The sequence below is a fragment of the Mastigoproctus giganteus genome, chromosome 11 (assembly GCF_048544385.1).
Source record: "Mastigoproctus giganteus isolate SK-2022 chromosome 11, ASM4854438v1, whole genome shotgun sequence".
NCBI lineage: Eukaryota > Metazoa > Arthropoda > Arachnida > Uropygi > Thelyphonidae > Mastigoproctus > Mastigoproctus giganteus.
The window spans coordinates 172791966-172809391 of NC_143585.1; the positions used below are offsets into that span (position 1 = coordinate 172791966).

The window sequence follows — 17426 nt, forward strand, 5'->3', positions numbered from 1 at the left end:
AGAAAGCAAGTTTACATAGAATCAGCCAGTGGGGGGGGGGAACCCTTCAAGTTTCACCCATCCATTCACTCCAAAAGTTTGTCCAGTTCGAATATTAATTTGAATTCAGCCTTGAATTTATTTAAACTGTAAACTTCTACAATGGTAGATAGAAGTTTGTTCCAGCAATCAACCACCCGCTGGCTAAAGACAAATTTCCGCACATCTATTCTACAACTGCCTCTCCTCAATTTGAATTTATAACCCCCTTAGGTGTGGAATCTGGGCAAGAGGAAGAATCCAATCAGTGCTGAGCTTGCTCAAACCATTCAAGGCCTTATACACCCTACAGGTGCCTCATTTCTACACCTTGCAATTTGCAGAATTTAAGCCTTTCTTGGTAACAGCAACGCTTTGTTCCACTCACCAATCTAGTTGCCCTACTATGTACTCGTTACAGCAGCTCTACATCTTTCCTAAAATGAGGCTTCCAGACCTTTATGCAGTACTCAAGGTGTGGCCACCGCCACCTTATACACGGGGATAATCACTTCTTTATCCCTCTAGCAAAATTCCTATACATCATTGACTCCATGAGCTACTCTTGCAGCCTTTTTTGCACTGCTCAGAAAACTTCATATCTGACTGCACAATTATCCCCAGGTCTTTTCATTCCCCACTACCCTGAGTGTAGTACCACACAGTTGGTATGTTACTCTGGGATTACTTCTACCCATATGCAATACTTTGCATTTGTCAATTTAAACTTCAGTTATCACCTCTTAGCCCATCTGCTCAACTTTTCCAGATCCGGTTGGATTAGCAAACTGTCATTAACAAAAATACCAACCTTCGTATTGTCGGCAAACTTGGACATTAAGCCTAATATACCTTCATCAACATCATCAATAAATACAAAAAATAGCAATGGGCTCAATACGGATGCTTGAGGGACAACACTAATGATATTAGTCCATGAAGAGCATCTGTCTTCTCCCACTCAAGCATCCTTTTATCTGTAGTAGTAACTTGCCCTTAATGTCATACTGCTACAACTTGTACAGTAGTCTTCCATGTGCAACAGTATTAAAAGCTTCACTGAAATCCAAGTATATGATATTAAAATTATTTTTTGCATCCAGTTCTTTCATAACCACATCATAGTATCCAATCAAATTAGGTGGCTGAAAGGTGGCAAATCAAGTTTAACATTGACAAATGTAAAGTACTACATATGGGAAACAGCAATCCCGGAGCAATGTATCAACTCTGTGGTACTACACTGACAGTGGTAGAGATTGAAAAGGACCTGGGGTAATTGTGCAGGCAGATATGAAGTTCTCTGAGCAGTGTAGACAGGCTGCAAGAGTAGCTCATGGTGTCTTGTCAATGATATACAGGAATTTTTCTAGCAGGGATAAGGAGGTGATTATTCCCTTGTATAAGGCAATGGTCAGGCCACACCTTGAGTACTGTATACAGGTCTGGAGGCCTCATTTCAAGAAGGATGTAAAGCTGCTGGAACGAGTACAGAGAAGGGCAACAAGATTAGTGAATGGAACAAAGGGGTGCTCTTACGAAGAAAGGCTTAAGTTTTGCAAATTACAGTGTCTGGAGACTAGGCACCAGCGAGGTGATCTGATAGAGGTGTATAAAGCCTTGAATGGTTTGAGCATGCTCAATGCTGATGGGATTCTTCCTCTTGCTCAGAATAATCACCTGAGAGAGCATAAATTCAAATTGAGGAAAGACAGATGTAGGATAGATGTGCAGAAATTTGCCTTTAGCCAGCGGGTAGTTGGCTGGTGGAACAGACTTCCATCCCTTGTTGTGGAAGTTGATAGCCTAAATAAATTTAAGGCTGAGCTGGACAGGTATTTCGAACGAACGGAGGGGTGAAGTGGAAGGGTTTTTTTTTTTTTTTTTTGGCTGATGCTGCATAAGCTTGCTTTCTTGCATCATATGCTCTACTAATGCTAATGAGGATCATGTGTCAGTTCAGGAAGGGTGGTCCATGGTGGATGAGTAATTTTTTTTTATCTGTTGCCTATTGTGGAGAGGAACATTCCAATTCTGTGTTATTTCAAGGAGCTGTAGGTCGTATTTTACTTTGTTTATTTCTATAGAGATTGCAGAATGGTGATTTAAAAAAATACAGTTGAATAGGATGTGCCGAACAACTTTGTATTTTGGCTGCATATTTAAGTAATAACATTCTTCTGCGGATGTACAGAGGGGATAATGAGCTTCAACGTATAGAGTATAGGTTGGAGATGCCCTATCAGAACCAAGAGTAATCTGCAGTGCATTGTTTGCCTAGGATCCAGCCAACGTAATACACTCCTTTGGCAGAATCAAACTGGAGCACCATAATCCAAACGGGATCTAATCAGTGCTCTATATAATAGCAGCAACGTTGTAGACTAAGATTATGAAGGTCACTAAGAATGCCATACTGCCAAGTAGTATCAAATGCCTTCTCTATATCTATGGAGAACATAACAAGGTATTCGTTTTTCACAAAGGCACTACAAATTTCAGATTCAGCCTTGATCGTCATATGACCTGTTTTGGCGAAAGCCATGTTGACAATTACTCAGGTTTCAATGATCAAAATGAGTCAACTGTTATTATTATTATTAGCCATATGGTACAAGGAAGCCAGAGGCTTATGCTGCACCAGTCAAAAAAACAAAAAAAAAAAATTTCTGAATTACCCTGAGAGAGAGAGAGAGAGTAGAAGGGAATCACGAAGAAAGGGAATAATGATGACATCCAGCTCAGGACCCTGGGTGTGCCAAGCCCATTCTCACCAGATGTGAGCCCCTGCCTGAGGATCAATTTTTCGAGAATTTTACCAAGGCAACTTGACAGAGAGATTGGCATGCAACTATTAGGACTGGAGGGATCTTTTCCAGGTTTCAGAAAGGCCAAAACTGTAGCATGGTGCCAAGGTGTTTTATAAATATTTTCCAGGAAGATCCGGTTAAAGAAGATTAGCAGCAGTTGTAAGATTTTGTCATTGAAATGCTGCAGCATGACATAATATATGCCATCTGGTCCAGCCATCTTCAGAATATTGAAGAGGCTGATTATACGAAAGTGGTACTGAGGTTCGAAAGTTGGTGGGTCTCTGTTCGATGGTGATCTTAATTTTCTGGAAATACATAGTATAGTTTAATGCAGCAGAGACTTGGGCAAAGCCTTTGCCCAAGGCATTCACTATATCTAGAGGAGCACAGAGTTCTTGCCTGCCGCAGGAAATATTGGGGGAGGGATGTTTGGAAACTTCCCAGAAAGCTGCCTAATTTTCTTCCATGTTAATCTAGAGTCAGTATTTCTATTGATAGTAGAAGCTAACCAAGTTGAAGAATCTTTCTTGGCTTGCCTTTGAATGAAACATGCTTTTACTCTGAGCTTCTCGTAGCTAATTAGATTAGCTGTGGTTGGAGATCAACGGGATAAAATGAATGCTTTATTTTTTTCTTTCTTTGCTTTTGTGCACTCTTCATTCCAGCAGTAGTTGAAGTGACATCGAGTTGGGGGATTTGATAATGGAATTGAGTATTTAGCTGCAACTAACAGATGAGATGTGATATAATCAGTTACTTTCTCTATAGGCTGTAGTTGAATAGTTTTTTTGTCCAGAGTGATTGCTGATTGAAATTTGGCCCAATTGCCTTTAGAGAATTTCTATTTTCGGCAGAGTTGGTCTAATGGTGGTTGTGTAGTGAACAGGTTACAAACAATTGGAAAATGGTCACTGCTCATGAGATCATCCATAGTGGACCATTGAATGACTGGAAACAGTATTGGGGAACAAATCAAGAGGTCAATTGCAGAAGTCTGTCTGGTAGGTAACTGTATATGGGTATGTGCACCACTATTAATAATGGTGAAGTTTTGTTTATCTAGTAGATTTTCAATCAGTTGGCCCTGTCTATCTAATTTAGAGGATCCCCATAAAGGGTGGCGGCCATTGAAATCCTCTAGCAAGCAGACAGGGAAGGGTAGCTATATTAAAAGTTCTTGATAAGAGTAGATATGATTTGGTGGGAGATAGACTGAAACTAGTGTAAATGCAATCTGAGTTTTGAGAATGATTTGGCTAGCAGGGAACTTTGTGTTAATAAAAATAGCTACACCACCACGAGCAGAAGCAGATGTATTCCGATCTCTTCAATAGATTGAGTAGTTTTTTATGGAAATGGAAATTTGAGGAGTTAAACAGGTTTCCTACAGACACGAAACCAACTGGAGTGTCTAATTAAGTACTCAATGTCTTCAATGTTATGATGAAAGCCTCTACAATTCCACTGTCAAAAAAATAGCCATTACTTGAATTTAGAAGCTGTACCTGATGGCTGTCTTATGTAGTTCAGGCTTTGGTTTTTCTCTTTTTGGAAAGGTTGTTGTTTGGTTTTTAGGAGCATTAGCAGCTTAGGCCATATTACTCCGGGATATGCGGTGGTCATTCCCTGACCTTTCCGCATCATCCGTATTTGGTGGTGACGGGCTCGAACCCCGGTCTAATCAAGAAGCGTGTGCTACGCACTGCTGCTCCTTCCCACCTGGCTACGGAGGCGCCTTTTTGGAAAGGTAGACCGGTGTCCATATCTTCTCTTTCTTCAACAATTATTTCCAGAATCGGAACTTCCTGTTTGGATGAGTACTCTGCATACATTGATATGTACTGAATAATCTTGTTTGAAGTCTAATTAGGATTATTTGAAGTAGTAGCAATCAGTGGCAGAGGAGATTTCGCTGGTGTCGTAAGAGGCGCATTACTTGCTTGGTCTGAGTTGTTGTTGTTGTTGTTATGGGGGTTTCATAGCGCATAAGCTACTTGGCTATAATGCGCCTATTCGATTTTTATAAAAAGGAAATCAGAAAGTCTCGTACAGTCAGTAAGGTCCTTAATCAGAAAAGATTAAAAATTCCAGTTTGCTTGAGGAAGCAGAAAAATTCAGAAATATTGGCTTTGTCACCAATCAAATTCTCTAGAGTTATTGGTTGATGAATGTTAACCAGAGATTGCAGGGTTGAAATTCTGTCTTGTTTATAATAGGGGCAGTCAAGGAGAATGTGTTTAACAGTCATATTTATATAACAATGAGGACACTGTGGTGGATCATCTCCCGTGAGTATGACCTATTCATGCTCTTGAAATGATTACTTCTTCTCGTCTTGATGCACAGACACTAGAGTGCCAGATTTTTGGATCATGTTTAATCTGAAGGAGTTTATTATTAGTTTGAGAATGCCATAGTGCTGCCCATTCTATAGGCATGCAGCATTAATCATTAGTGCATAGTCTGATGTTGGAACAGGGATATTGATCAAATGTAAGGTGGTTGGGTTTTTTGTAGCATTATCGGCCAGTTCATTCCCCAAAATACCAGAATGTGCTGGTATCCAACAGAAGGTAACTAGTTGGTGGCATTCTTCAATCTGCAGCAATAATCTTCTAATTTCATTAATAACATGGTGAACTTTATCTGAGGAATTACACAATGCCTTGATTGAGCTGAGGGAATCAGTGTAAATTACTGATTTTAAAGACCAGTCAGAAGAGAGATTTTGTAAAGTAGTTTAATTGTAAATAATTCAGCTGAAAAGATACTGAATTGAGATGGAAGGGATGCTGATACAATTGTGTTTGGAAACACTGCAGCTGCTCCAACGTTTGAATTTGATTTAGAGCCATCTGTGTATATTGGTAAAAAATCAATATATCTTTGAGTATGAACTGCATGAAGTTGTCTGATATTTGATGCTTGCAAAATATTCTTTCCCCATTGACAGAGGTAAGTGCCACATGTCAGTATAGGAGGTGGAACCCATGGTGTTTCAGTACAAGTTGCAACCAGTTGTACGGAATGGATGGAAACATTACAAACCTGCATTAGTTCAGAAGGTGAAGACCAGCTGGTTTACTATGACAGGTTTATTTTTGTACAGATTTTCTAATGGTGTATTGAAAAGATATGACTGAATGAAATTTCCTACGTAAAGATACGAGGGCTCGTGAGCATCAATGTAAAGACTGTGTGCTGGCGATGTTCTGAATGCACCAAGTGCAATCCTCAGTGAACAGTATTGAACTGGATCAAGCCAGTGTAATGCACTCTTTCTGGCAGAATCATAAATGGGAGCTCCATAATCAAGACGGGATCTGATTAATACCCTCTATAATCGAAGAAGGGAGGTACGATCTGCACCCCACGTTTGGGAAGATAGTGCTCTAAGTATGTTTGTATTTTTTAGACAGGTTGTACGTAATTTTTTAATGTGCTCTAAGAAATTTAGCTTGTTGTCCATGATTAATCCTAGAAATCTGATGTTATTAGCTACTGGGACGGAGTTATTAGAGATAAGAAGTTCAGGATCCGGATGTGGCTATCCATTTTTGTGTTGTTTACAAAAATGGATAGCCACTGTTTTCTGCTGTGAAAGTCAACAGCTGTTGATGCCAGCCCATCGCTGTATTTTATTTAGTGATATCTGAAGCTGTGGTTCAATAGATCTCATGTTTTGGGAATGACAGGAGGTGGAAAGGTCATCTGCATAAAGGTAAGTCTCTACGGTATTTGGAAGTTGTTTATTGATAGAATCTATTCTAAGAGCGAAAAGAGTGGTACAGTCTGTCCTCGTATAGCACGATAGTTGCGTTCCTAGAAACCCTCGTGCAATGCAAAATCGTGCAATATAAACAATAGGCCCTATGGGAAAAGTAGGGTTAGGTGCCGACCACCCAAGATTGAACACACATTTGGAACCAAAACATTACAAAACACAATAAATAATCGGGTAATTTTAATCGTTATAAAATACTTACGTATTTTATAACGATTAAAATACGTAATAAAAATAATATTATATTTATAATAAAGTATTTTTAGTATTTTTTAATACTAAAAAAAGTATTTTTTAGGGATAAAATACGTATTTTATTCGTAAAAAATTTATTATATTAAATAAAATAGTCGTAATAAAATACGTATTTTATAATACCGAAGTATAAATTATAATACGTAAGTCGTAATAAAATATTGCTAATGCTTTTGCTTCTATCGTAAGCAAACTTGCTTTTTGTTTGATTTTCTATCCAAAGAGATGACAGCCGTTCCATCTCTTCCAATTCTTTGTGTCTTAATCCAATGGATTTTAATTACACTTTGAGTTGTTCCCACTATGAAAGTTGTTTTTATTTTCTCTGCATTCTTTCTAATTCTCCACGTTGCCTCATTTAGGTCTGTAGCACGTGCAATATCACATTGTCTTTCATTTCGCTCAAAGCGTTTCACAATTTCATATTTTTTCTCTATCGACAGAAGCGGACTGGCCATAAGCCTTACGGGGGAAACCACGGTGGGCCGGAGGCCGGTGTGATTTTGGCCATAAACCGTAGTATGAGGCCACTACAAATTTTCGCGGGTAAGAATTTTTGACCCGGTCCGCCTCTGTTTATCGATATTGCTTCTTTTTTTCTCTCTCTGAATATGCAGTGTCTTAGCCAGGACTCTTCCTTTTCACACCTTTTAAGTATTTTACTAATTTTTAGGGAATAAAGCACAATTACAAACAAGGTGGCACGCTTGATACACAGAAACAAAGCTGCGCGCGTGTAGCAACTGAATAAACAACACCGTAAAGGCCAAGATACATTATTAACACCCCACATTTTACTAAAGCACATTTCTGGGGGTTACTACCATAAAACAATAAAAACAATTTCCAGTTTCGTTTCTGCTAGTGGAATCTGTTATAAACTGGTAGTAAACTCGATCTAATTGCATTTGCGATTATATCGATATCTGGAATTGTGTTGGTTTTTACGTTATTATGGTGAAATGTGTTTCCCCTTCATTGATATAAAACACATAAATACATTTTCAGAATCTTCTTCGTTCCTATCGTGTTGCGTGCAGTTGGGGCGATTCCGCATTCGACTGCCATTTCTTGTAAACACAAAGGCGAAACGTGTATAAACGAATTCGGTTCATGTTATATAAGATAACGTTCCCCTATTTATAAATCGTGTATGATCGAATTCGTGTAATGCAAACACGTGTTATACGAGGACCTACTGTACTCAGTACTGATACCTGTGGAACGCCTTCTTCCTGAATGAACGTTGCAGAAAGGGCTTGCTGGTATCGAACTTGAAACGATCTAGTATGTAGAAAATTCTTCACAAATATAGGAAGGTTGCTCCGCAGACCAAGAGAGTAAAGATGTTTTAGTATAACATGTCGCCAGGTAGTGTCAAAGGCCTTCTCTATATCTATGGAAACCATTACTAGATGTTCGTGTTTAACAAAGGCATTAAGAATGGAAAATTCAGCCTTAACCATAAGGTCCAAGCATGACCTGTTTTGACGAAAGCCATATTGACTATTGCTCATTAACCATTCTGACTCAATGATCCAGACAAGTCTACTGTGGACAATTTTTTCTAGAATTTTGTTGAGGCAGCCTGAGAGGAATATTGTCTATAGGGATTGGTTGGATCTTTTCCAGGATTTAGGAACACCAAAACAGTAGACTGATGCCAAGAAGCTGGATAAACATTTTAAAGAAAACCAGGAGGAGGCGCAAAGCTCTGTCATCAAGATGTTGTAGAATGACATAATAGATCTCACCTGGTCTGGCAACCCCATTGTGGGCTGTTCCATGGCATGCAAGAGTTCGGAATAATGTAGGGGTTTGTTATATGGCAGAAGGAGGGCAGTTTGGAAGTTAATAGAATGCTGTTCTGCAGTGTTTTTAATTCTTTGAAACGATGGAGTATAAGCTGATGCTGCTGAGATTTCAGCAAATGTATTGCCCAATGCATTTGCAATATCCAAAGGAGTAGATAGATCTCACCCATTACAGGAGAGGATTGGAGAAGGTACGGTAGGAAACTTACCAGAAAGCTGCCTAATTTTTTTTCCATATTATTTTGGTCTCAGTGTTTTTGTTGATGCTTGATGCAAAACAGGTCCAGGATTCTTTCTTGGCTTGCCTTTGTATGAAACATGCTTTTGCCTTCAATTTCTTATAATTAATGAGATTGGGTGTGGTCGCACATTGCTGAAATAAATTCCAGGCTTTATTTTTGGCTTTCTTTGCTTTGGTGCAATCCTCATTCCACCAGTAGTTATAATGCTTTCGGCCTGGTGGATTAGTTAGTTGTATTGTGTGTTTAGCCACATTTAGAAAGTGCGACATGATTTAATTTGTCACGTTATCAATAGGCTGTAAGCGGATTTTTTCCTCATCAAAGCAATTGATACATGAAATTTTACCCAATTTGCACGGACAAATTTCCATTTATTGCAGTGTTCAGTTGAAGGAGTCAGTGCTATCAAAAAGTTGCATACTATTGGAAAGTGGTCACTGCCCATAGGATTATTTAATACCCACCGCTCTATCGTCGGGACCAGTACTGGAGAACAAATTGAGAGATCTATTGCTGAGGTGTGTCCAGTTGGGGGATGTACATGTGTGGGTGCACCAGTATTAAGTATGGTGAGATTTAGTGCCTCTAAAACGCTTTCAATTAGTTGACTCCATCTATCTAATTTAGCAGTGACCCATAAGGGGTGGTAACCATCAAAGTTCTCTAATATACAGAGAGGTGGAGGTATCTGTATGAAGAGGTCCTCAAGATCTTTTAAAGAGTAAGTATGGTTTGGCAGTGGGTAGTTTGAGACAAGTGTTGTTGCAATGTGGAGAGTTATACGAACAGCAACAGCTTCTATTTCTGTTTGAACTGATATATGTTTAGTTGGGATCTTTGAATTAACTAGGATTGCCACACCACCATGGGCTGCATTAGCTGTATTTCGATCTCTTCGATAAAGGCAATAGTGATGAATTTGAGGTATTGCTAAAAACATCAAAGGCAGACATTGTTGGGATATCAGAGACGTGGTGTCACACAGATATAAGGAATGCAGAACTGGAATTTGGGGAGTACAATGTTTACAGAAAGGATAGACTGGATAGGAAGTGAGGAGGGGTTATGCTATTAGTTAAGAAATACATAAAATCCAAGGAAGTGAAGCCAGCGGACATCGCTGGACAGTGCAGTGTCGAGTCAGTTTAGTGTGACATAAGCATTGGGAGATCAAAATTGAGATTAGGAGTGTGCTCTAGGCCTAATGACTCTGATGAGTATAATAAGAAACTGTACAGGGAAATAGAGTGGGCCAGTAAATCAGAGAGTCTTATAATGGGAGATTTTGATTTCCCAGATTTTGACTGGAATTTGGGGGCTGGTCACTCACACACTAGCAAGGCTTTTGTGGATTTATTGGATGATTGTTTTCTACATCAGCATGTTCGGGAGGCAACTAGAGGGAGGAATACTCTTGATTTGATAATCAGCAGTGATTCTTCATGCAGTAAGAATCTGCAGATAAATGAACCACTAGGTGGCAGTGATCACAGTGTGCTGAAGTGGGATTTACTCAAAGAGGTAACTACCATTAGGGATAAAGGGAAGGGTTATTGCTTTCGTAAAGGCGACTACGATGGACTGAGACAGTATTTAAATTGTATACAGTGGGACCAACTGATGATGTTACCAACAGCAAACTCAAAATGGGAAGCATTCAAAGAACTTATCTTGGAAGCTACTAGGCTTTACAGGCCTGACGTAGCCCAGTGGTCAGGAGCGAGAGTGCATAGCACGCGTTCCTTGAGTGGACCGGGGTTCAAGCCCGTGACTACTAAATACGATAAATATTTGTATTGACGATTTATTGTAAACTCTACTGACTTGGTTGTCGTGCCGGAGTATAAACAGAAAATTTATTTAATTTATACCAACTAAAAACATTGTTCAAGGTTTAGGCCTAAATAGATGTCAGATGAACTGATGAGGCATATGGCAGAGAAGAAACATGCATGGGATACATACAAATTAACACATGACACAGAAGCCTATGATAGATACAAGTTGATCTGTAACCAAGTTACAAAGGAGGTTAGGCAGGCGAAGGCAGATTACGAGAAATCTTTGGCAAGGGATGCAAAGAAAAACAGCAAAGAGTTCTTTACTTATGTAAACTCTAGAAGGAAGGGGATGAATCAGATTGATCCACTTGATATCGATGGATCAACTGTTGATGATCCTGCTCAGGTAGCTAACAAACTAAAAGAATATTTTGCATCCACATTCACACATGAGGAGTTATTTAGTGAGGGGAAAGCCAGAGGTGTATTCAACTCTAGCAGTAAGCTAGAGAATCTTATAATAACTGAGAGTAAAGTGGAGGAGAAATTGTTGAAGATAAACACAAGGAAGGCATCCGGGGTGGATGGGATCTATCCAGTTATATTAAAGGAGGCAGCAAAGGAAGTAAGCAAGCCCTTAGCCATAATTATGAGAGCTTCCTTGGACTCAGGGGAGGTACCCACAGACTGGAGATGTGCAAATGTGACCCCAATTCACAAAGGAGGATCATCACAAAGGAGGATCAAAGGCTGACACAAGTAATTATAGACCTGTGAGTTTAACTTCTGTTCCAGGAAAATTAATGGAGGCACTAGTTAAAGAAGCACTGCAGGATCATTTAGACAAGACTTCAGTTATAGCTCGGACACAGCATGGTTTTGTTAAGGGGAAGTCTTGCCTGACCAATTTGATTGGATACTAGGATGCAGTCACAAAAGAACTGGATGCAGGGAATAACTTTGATATTATATACTTGGATCTTAGAAAGGTTTTTGATACTGTTGCACATGGAAGACTGCTGCACAAATTGGAACAGTGTGATATTGGAGGCAAATTGCTGCTGTGGATAAAGGGGTGGCTGAGGGGGAGAAGACAGAGAGTGGTAATCAATGGACACTGCTCGTCGTGGACTAATGTTATTAGTGGAGTCCCTCAGGGATCAGTGTTGGGTCCATTATTGTTTTTGGTATTCATAAATGATATTGATGATGGTATATCAACCTTAATGTCCAAGTTTGCAGACGATACAAAGGTAGGCAGGGTTGTCAAGGACACTACTGACACTATGCTGCTGCAACAGGATCTGGAAAGGTCCAGCAGATGGGCTGAGAGGTGGCAAATGAAGTTTAACATTGACAAATGTAAAGTACTACACATGGGAAACAGCAACCCCAGAGCAACGTATCAACTCTGTGGTACTACACAGACAGTGGTAGAGAATGAAAGGGACCTGGGGGGTGGTTGTGCAGGCAGATATGAAGTTCTCTGAGCAGTGCAGACAGGCTGCAAGAGTAGCTCATGGTGTATTGTCAATGATATATAGGAATTTTTCTAGCAGGGATAAGGAGGTGATTATTCCCTTGTATAAGGCAATGGTCAGGCCACACCTAGAGTACTGTATACAGGTCTGGAGGCCTCATTTCAAGAAGGATGTAGACCTGCTGGAACGAGTACAGAGAAGGGCAACAAGATTAGTGAATGGAACAAAGGGAGGCTTAAGTTTTGCAAATTACAGTGTCTGGAGACTAGGCACCAGCGAGGTGATCTGATAGATGTGTATAAAGCCTTGAATGGTTTGAGCATGCTCAATGCTGATGGGATTCTTCCTCTTGCTCAGAATAATCACCTGAGAGGGCATAAATTCAAATTGAGGAAAGACAGATGTAGGATAGACGTGCGGAAATTTGCCTTTAGCCAGCGAGTGGTTGGTAGGTGGAACAGACTTCCATCCCTTGTCGTGGAAGTTGATAGCCTAAATAAGTTTAAGGCTCAGCTGGACAGGTATTTTAAACGAACAGAGGGGTGAAGTGGAAGTGTTTTTTTTTTTTTTTTTTTGGCTGATGCTGCATAAGCTTGCTTTCTTGCATCAAATGCCTCTACTAATGCTAATGCTAGTTCTTTATCAAAGGAGAAATTTGTATGGTTAGGTATGTTTCCTGAAGACAAAAAGCAACTGGAGAATAACCATTAATTAGATCTTGGATATCATCTGTATTGCAACGAAAGCATCTGCAGTTCCACTGTAAAATAGAAGGCATTATTTGTGTTTAGCTGATGGAGCTGATTCTGACTGTTTTTTTGAAGGTGTCTGATTCTGACTGTTTTTTGTCTTTTTTTTTTTTTGGAAAAGTGGCCGACCAGTGTCCATTTCTTCTTTTTCGGCATGGATTTCTAAAATAGGATCTTCTCGTATAGATGTGCCATCCATGTCCATGGTTGTGTTCTGAATATTTTTCACAGTATTGTAATACGAGATGTGGTAGCAATCGCTGGAGGAGAAGGTGGTGCCGCTGGTATTGTCAGAGGAGTATTATTGGCTTGGTCAAAGGTCTTTGATTGTTGCTTGCGCGAAGTTGTTTGGAGCTCAGAGAGGACATTTCTTGCCCAATCAGAAATTGATTTATTAGTAAGAACTGTGATATCAGTTTGAACAGAGACTGCTTGATATTTTTTTACAGCAATTTAATAGGTAATATTTTGGGTTATAGTTGGTGCAACTAGTTTTCTCGCTTCTTGGTAACTGACTTTGTTCTCAACCTTGTATTCTATCATTTTTTTCTCAGTTTTCCACTTTTCACATGTCTTGGAATATGCAGGATGGTCACCTTTGCAATTTGGACAGGTCATTTTTGTAACTCTGCAGTCATTTTGTATGTGGTCTGAGAAACCACAGTTGGGGCAGACAGGAATTCCTCTACATACAGTTTGAGAATGGCCATACTTCTGGTATTTATAGCATCTTAAAGGGTTGGGAATATAGGGGTGGATGTGACGAAAGACATAACCTGCTTTTACAGGGGAGGGTAAGTTAGGCAGACAGAATGTAAAAATAATATTTCTGGTAGGTGCCAGTTGATTATCTTTTTTAATCATTATTTTTTTTGCTTCAATTATATTCTGTCTCTGCAGTTCTTGGGCTATTTCCTCCTCTGTGACATTTAATAAATCCCAACTCAATATGACACCCTTTACATGAATTTAGGGTTGTGCGAGTAGATATTTTTACAGGAATTCCAGCAGTTTGTTAGTTGTAGAAGCTTTTCAGAATGTCTTTGATTCACGGTTTCTATAAGTATGTCTCCTGATTGCAGTCTCTTCATCGTCTTGGGAGATCCTGCAATACCCTCCAGATGTTTCTGTATAACAAACGGAGACAATTTACTCATAGGCTGTTATTAAGAGAGTGGAAGATTAAGAAAGATGGGCAGGATTGCTCCATCCGATCAGTCTTCTGTCTCTTAGAGTTGTCATTTTCAGTGTCGAATGGTCTGTATTTGACATGTTTGCTCCTTTTCGCCCTTGGCAAGTGGACTTTTCTGCCAAGGTTTCTGGCCCCGCTATGGGGGGAGGAGGCAGGGGAAGTGCCGCAAGGAGGCCAAGTGGTTAGAAGGGTTAGTTTCCTTTCTCTGTTCTTCTTACTTGAGATCTTCCAAGTGTAGAACTGATTTATAAATGAAACTGTTGATAGAAAACAATATAACTTAAGAGGAACTTTTATCTCTGAAAAAGATCGCTATTTAATTCAGAATATGAACACTTCACCTCGAATTCGCTTGGCACCGTTGGTCTGAGTGCTTCAGGGCATTGGACTGTTGCTGAGAGAGGACAACTCAAGCCCAGTCAGAAATTGATATGTTAGATGGAATGGTAACATTAGTTTGAGTGGCTATTGTTTGATATTTTTTTGTAATATTGGCATAGGTATGGTAGGGTATACTGGGAGCAATTAATTTTCTTGCTTCCTGATAGCTAATTTTGTTTTCGACTTTATATTTCACAATATTTTTCTCCATTTTCCTACTCTCACATGTCTTAGAGTAAGCAGGATGGTTACCTTTGCAGTTGGGATAGGTCATTTCTTTCGGTGAACAATCACTTGACTGTGATTGGAGGATTCACAGTTGGGACAAGCCAGGCTCCCTCTGCATGCTGTTTGAGAGTGGCCATACTTTTGGCATTTACACTTTCTCAATGGATTATGAATAAAAGGGCGAATGCAACAAAGTAAATATCCTGCTTTTATGGAAGAGTAGAATTGGACTATTAAAGGCGAGAATATTTCTGGTCCATGTGAGTATATTCTCTCTTTTGATAGCAATAACATTTTGTTCCTGAAGCTCTTTAATTTCTTTCTCCGTCACATTCAAAAGATCCCAACTAGATATAACTCACTTAGATGTATTTAGAGTTGCACGGGAAGTTACTTTCACTGGAATTTTAGCAAAATTTGTCATTTACAAGAGTTTTACAGAATGCCTGCGGTTGAGAGTTTGTACAAGTCCCCTGATTACAGTCTTAACCATCTTGGGAGACCTTGCAACACTTTCCAAGTGTTTTTGAATTAGAAAAGGGGCACAGCTTACTAAGAAGCTGTTGTGATAGTGAGTGCATTGTTAAGAGTGGCCAAAAGGAAAAAGAAAGGAAAGCAACCGTTCTTAAAAAAAAAGAAAGGTTACTTTCCTTCCTTGCTATCTACCAGTACTTTTGATACAAGAGCTGCTATTAAATAAAAGGATTTCTTAAGGAGTGGAACGTAAAAGAGAACTAGAATTCAGCTTTTAGAAAATGACAGTTAAAGCACAGAGAAATCGCTCAGTCACAATGGTTTGGCACCCGGGGCCACCCATCTGGTGTTATAGAGGTGAGTAGTTTGAATAAATTTAAGGACAAAACTAGATAAAATGCTAGAGAGGATGGACCAGTGAACGAGAAGTTTCTTTTTTGCCAATACTTTACAATATTTACTACTACCACTTTACAGACCTTTACATAAGGCGGACGATCAATTCGGCACTGGAAAGATTGCGCAAGGCTCAAGGGGTAGAATTTTTTTCTGCCTGGTCTGTACTTGTTAACAGGAGAGACTGCTTCTACAGGGATGGATACACTTAAATAGAAAGGGTGCAAGAATATTTGCTGATGCTATCAAGGCAGTGTTAGGTGGGTCGGAAAACTGCTAGCTTGGGGGGATACAAGGACTAATAGATTAACAGTAGCCACTGGCTGAGGTGAAAGTGATTCTTGCACTGCTTCTATTGGAATGAGAAGAAGCCTGAAAAACAAGATGCAGGACGTTTCAGAGACTGCTGGGAGTCATTGCGGTACAAGTAAACACATGGGTTGTGTTAGGGTAGCTAAGAATAGGAACAGGTGCATGTATATTTGCATGTACACCACTGCTAGGAGATTGGTAAATAAATTTGATGAATTTGAGGTACTGTTCAAAGCATCAAAGGCAATATCAGAGACGTGGTGTCACACAGATATAAGGAATGCAGAAATGGAATTTGGGGAGTACAACATCTACAGAAAGGATAGACAGGATAGGAAGGGAGGAGGGGCTATGCTATTAGTTAAGAAACACACAAAATCCAAGGAAGTGAAGCCAGTCAACATCGCTGGACAGTGCAGTTTCGAGTCAGTTTGGTGTGACATAAGAATTGGGAGATCAAAATTGAGAGTAGGAGTGTGCTATAGGCCTAATGACTCTGATGAGTATAATAAGAAAATGTACAGGGAAATAGAGTAGGCCAGTAAATCAGAGAGTCTTATAATGGGGATTTTAATTTCCCAGATATTGATTGGAATTTGTGGGTTGGTCACTCACACACTAGCAAGACTTTTGTGGATTTATTGGATGATTGTTTTCCACATCAGCATGTTCGGGAGGTAACTAGAGGGAGTAATATACTACTAGGCTTTACATACCAACTAAGAAATATTGTTCAAGGTTTAGGCCTAAATGGATGTCAGACGAACTAATGAGACACATGGTAGAGAAAAAAAAAGGCATGGGATACATATAAATTAATGGGTGACATGGAAGCCTTTGATAGATATAAGCTGGTCTGTAACCAAGTCACAAATGAGGTTAGGCAGGCAAAGACAGATTATGAGAAATCTTTGGCAAAGGATGCAAAGAAAAACAGCAAAGAGTTCTTTACTTATGTAAACTCTAGAAGGAAGGGGATGAATCAGATTGGTGCACTTGATATCGATGGTTCAACTGATGATGATCCTGCTCAGGTAGCTAACAAACTAAATGAATATTTTGCATCGACATTCACGCACATGAGGAGTTATTCAGCGAGGGGAATGCCAGAGGTGTATTCAACTCTGGTAGTAAGTTAGATAATCTTGTAATAACTGAGAGTAAAGTGGAGGAGAAATTGTTGAAGATAAACACAAGAAAGGCACCTGGGGTGGATGGGATCAATTCAGTTATATTAAAGGAGGCAGCAAAGGAAGTAAGCAAGCCCTTAGCCATAATTATGAGAGCTTCCTTGGACTCAGGGGAGGTACCCATAGACTGGAGATGTGCAAATGTGACCCCAATTCACAAAGGAGGATCAAAGGCTGACACAAGTAATTATAGACCTGTGAGTTTACTTCTGTTCCTGGAAAATTAATGGAGGCACTGGTTAAAGAAGCACTGCAGGATTATCTAGACAAGACTTCAGTTATAGCTCAGCCACGGCATGGTTTTGTTAAGGGGAAG

General features: G+C 39.6%; 1 protein-coding gene across 2 annotated transcripts in view; it reads right to left on the bottom strand.

The window, feature by feature from the left end:
* The window catches only part of LOC150078577 (uncharacterized), a 394647-nt gene that overhangs the window by 135739 nt on the left and 241482 nt on the right, over window positions 1–17426 (bottom strand). The gene's annotated exons all lie outside the window — the stretch shown is intronic.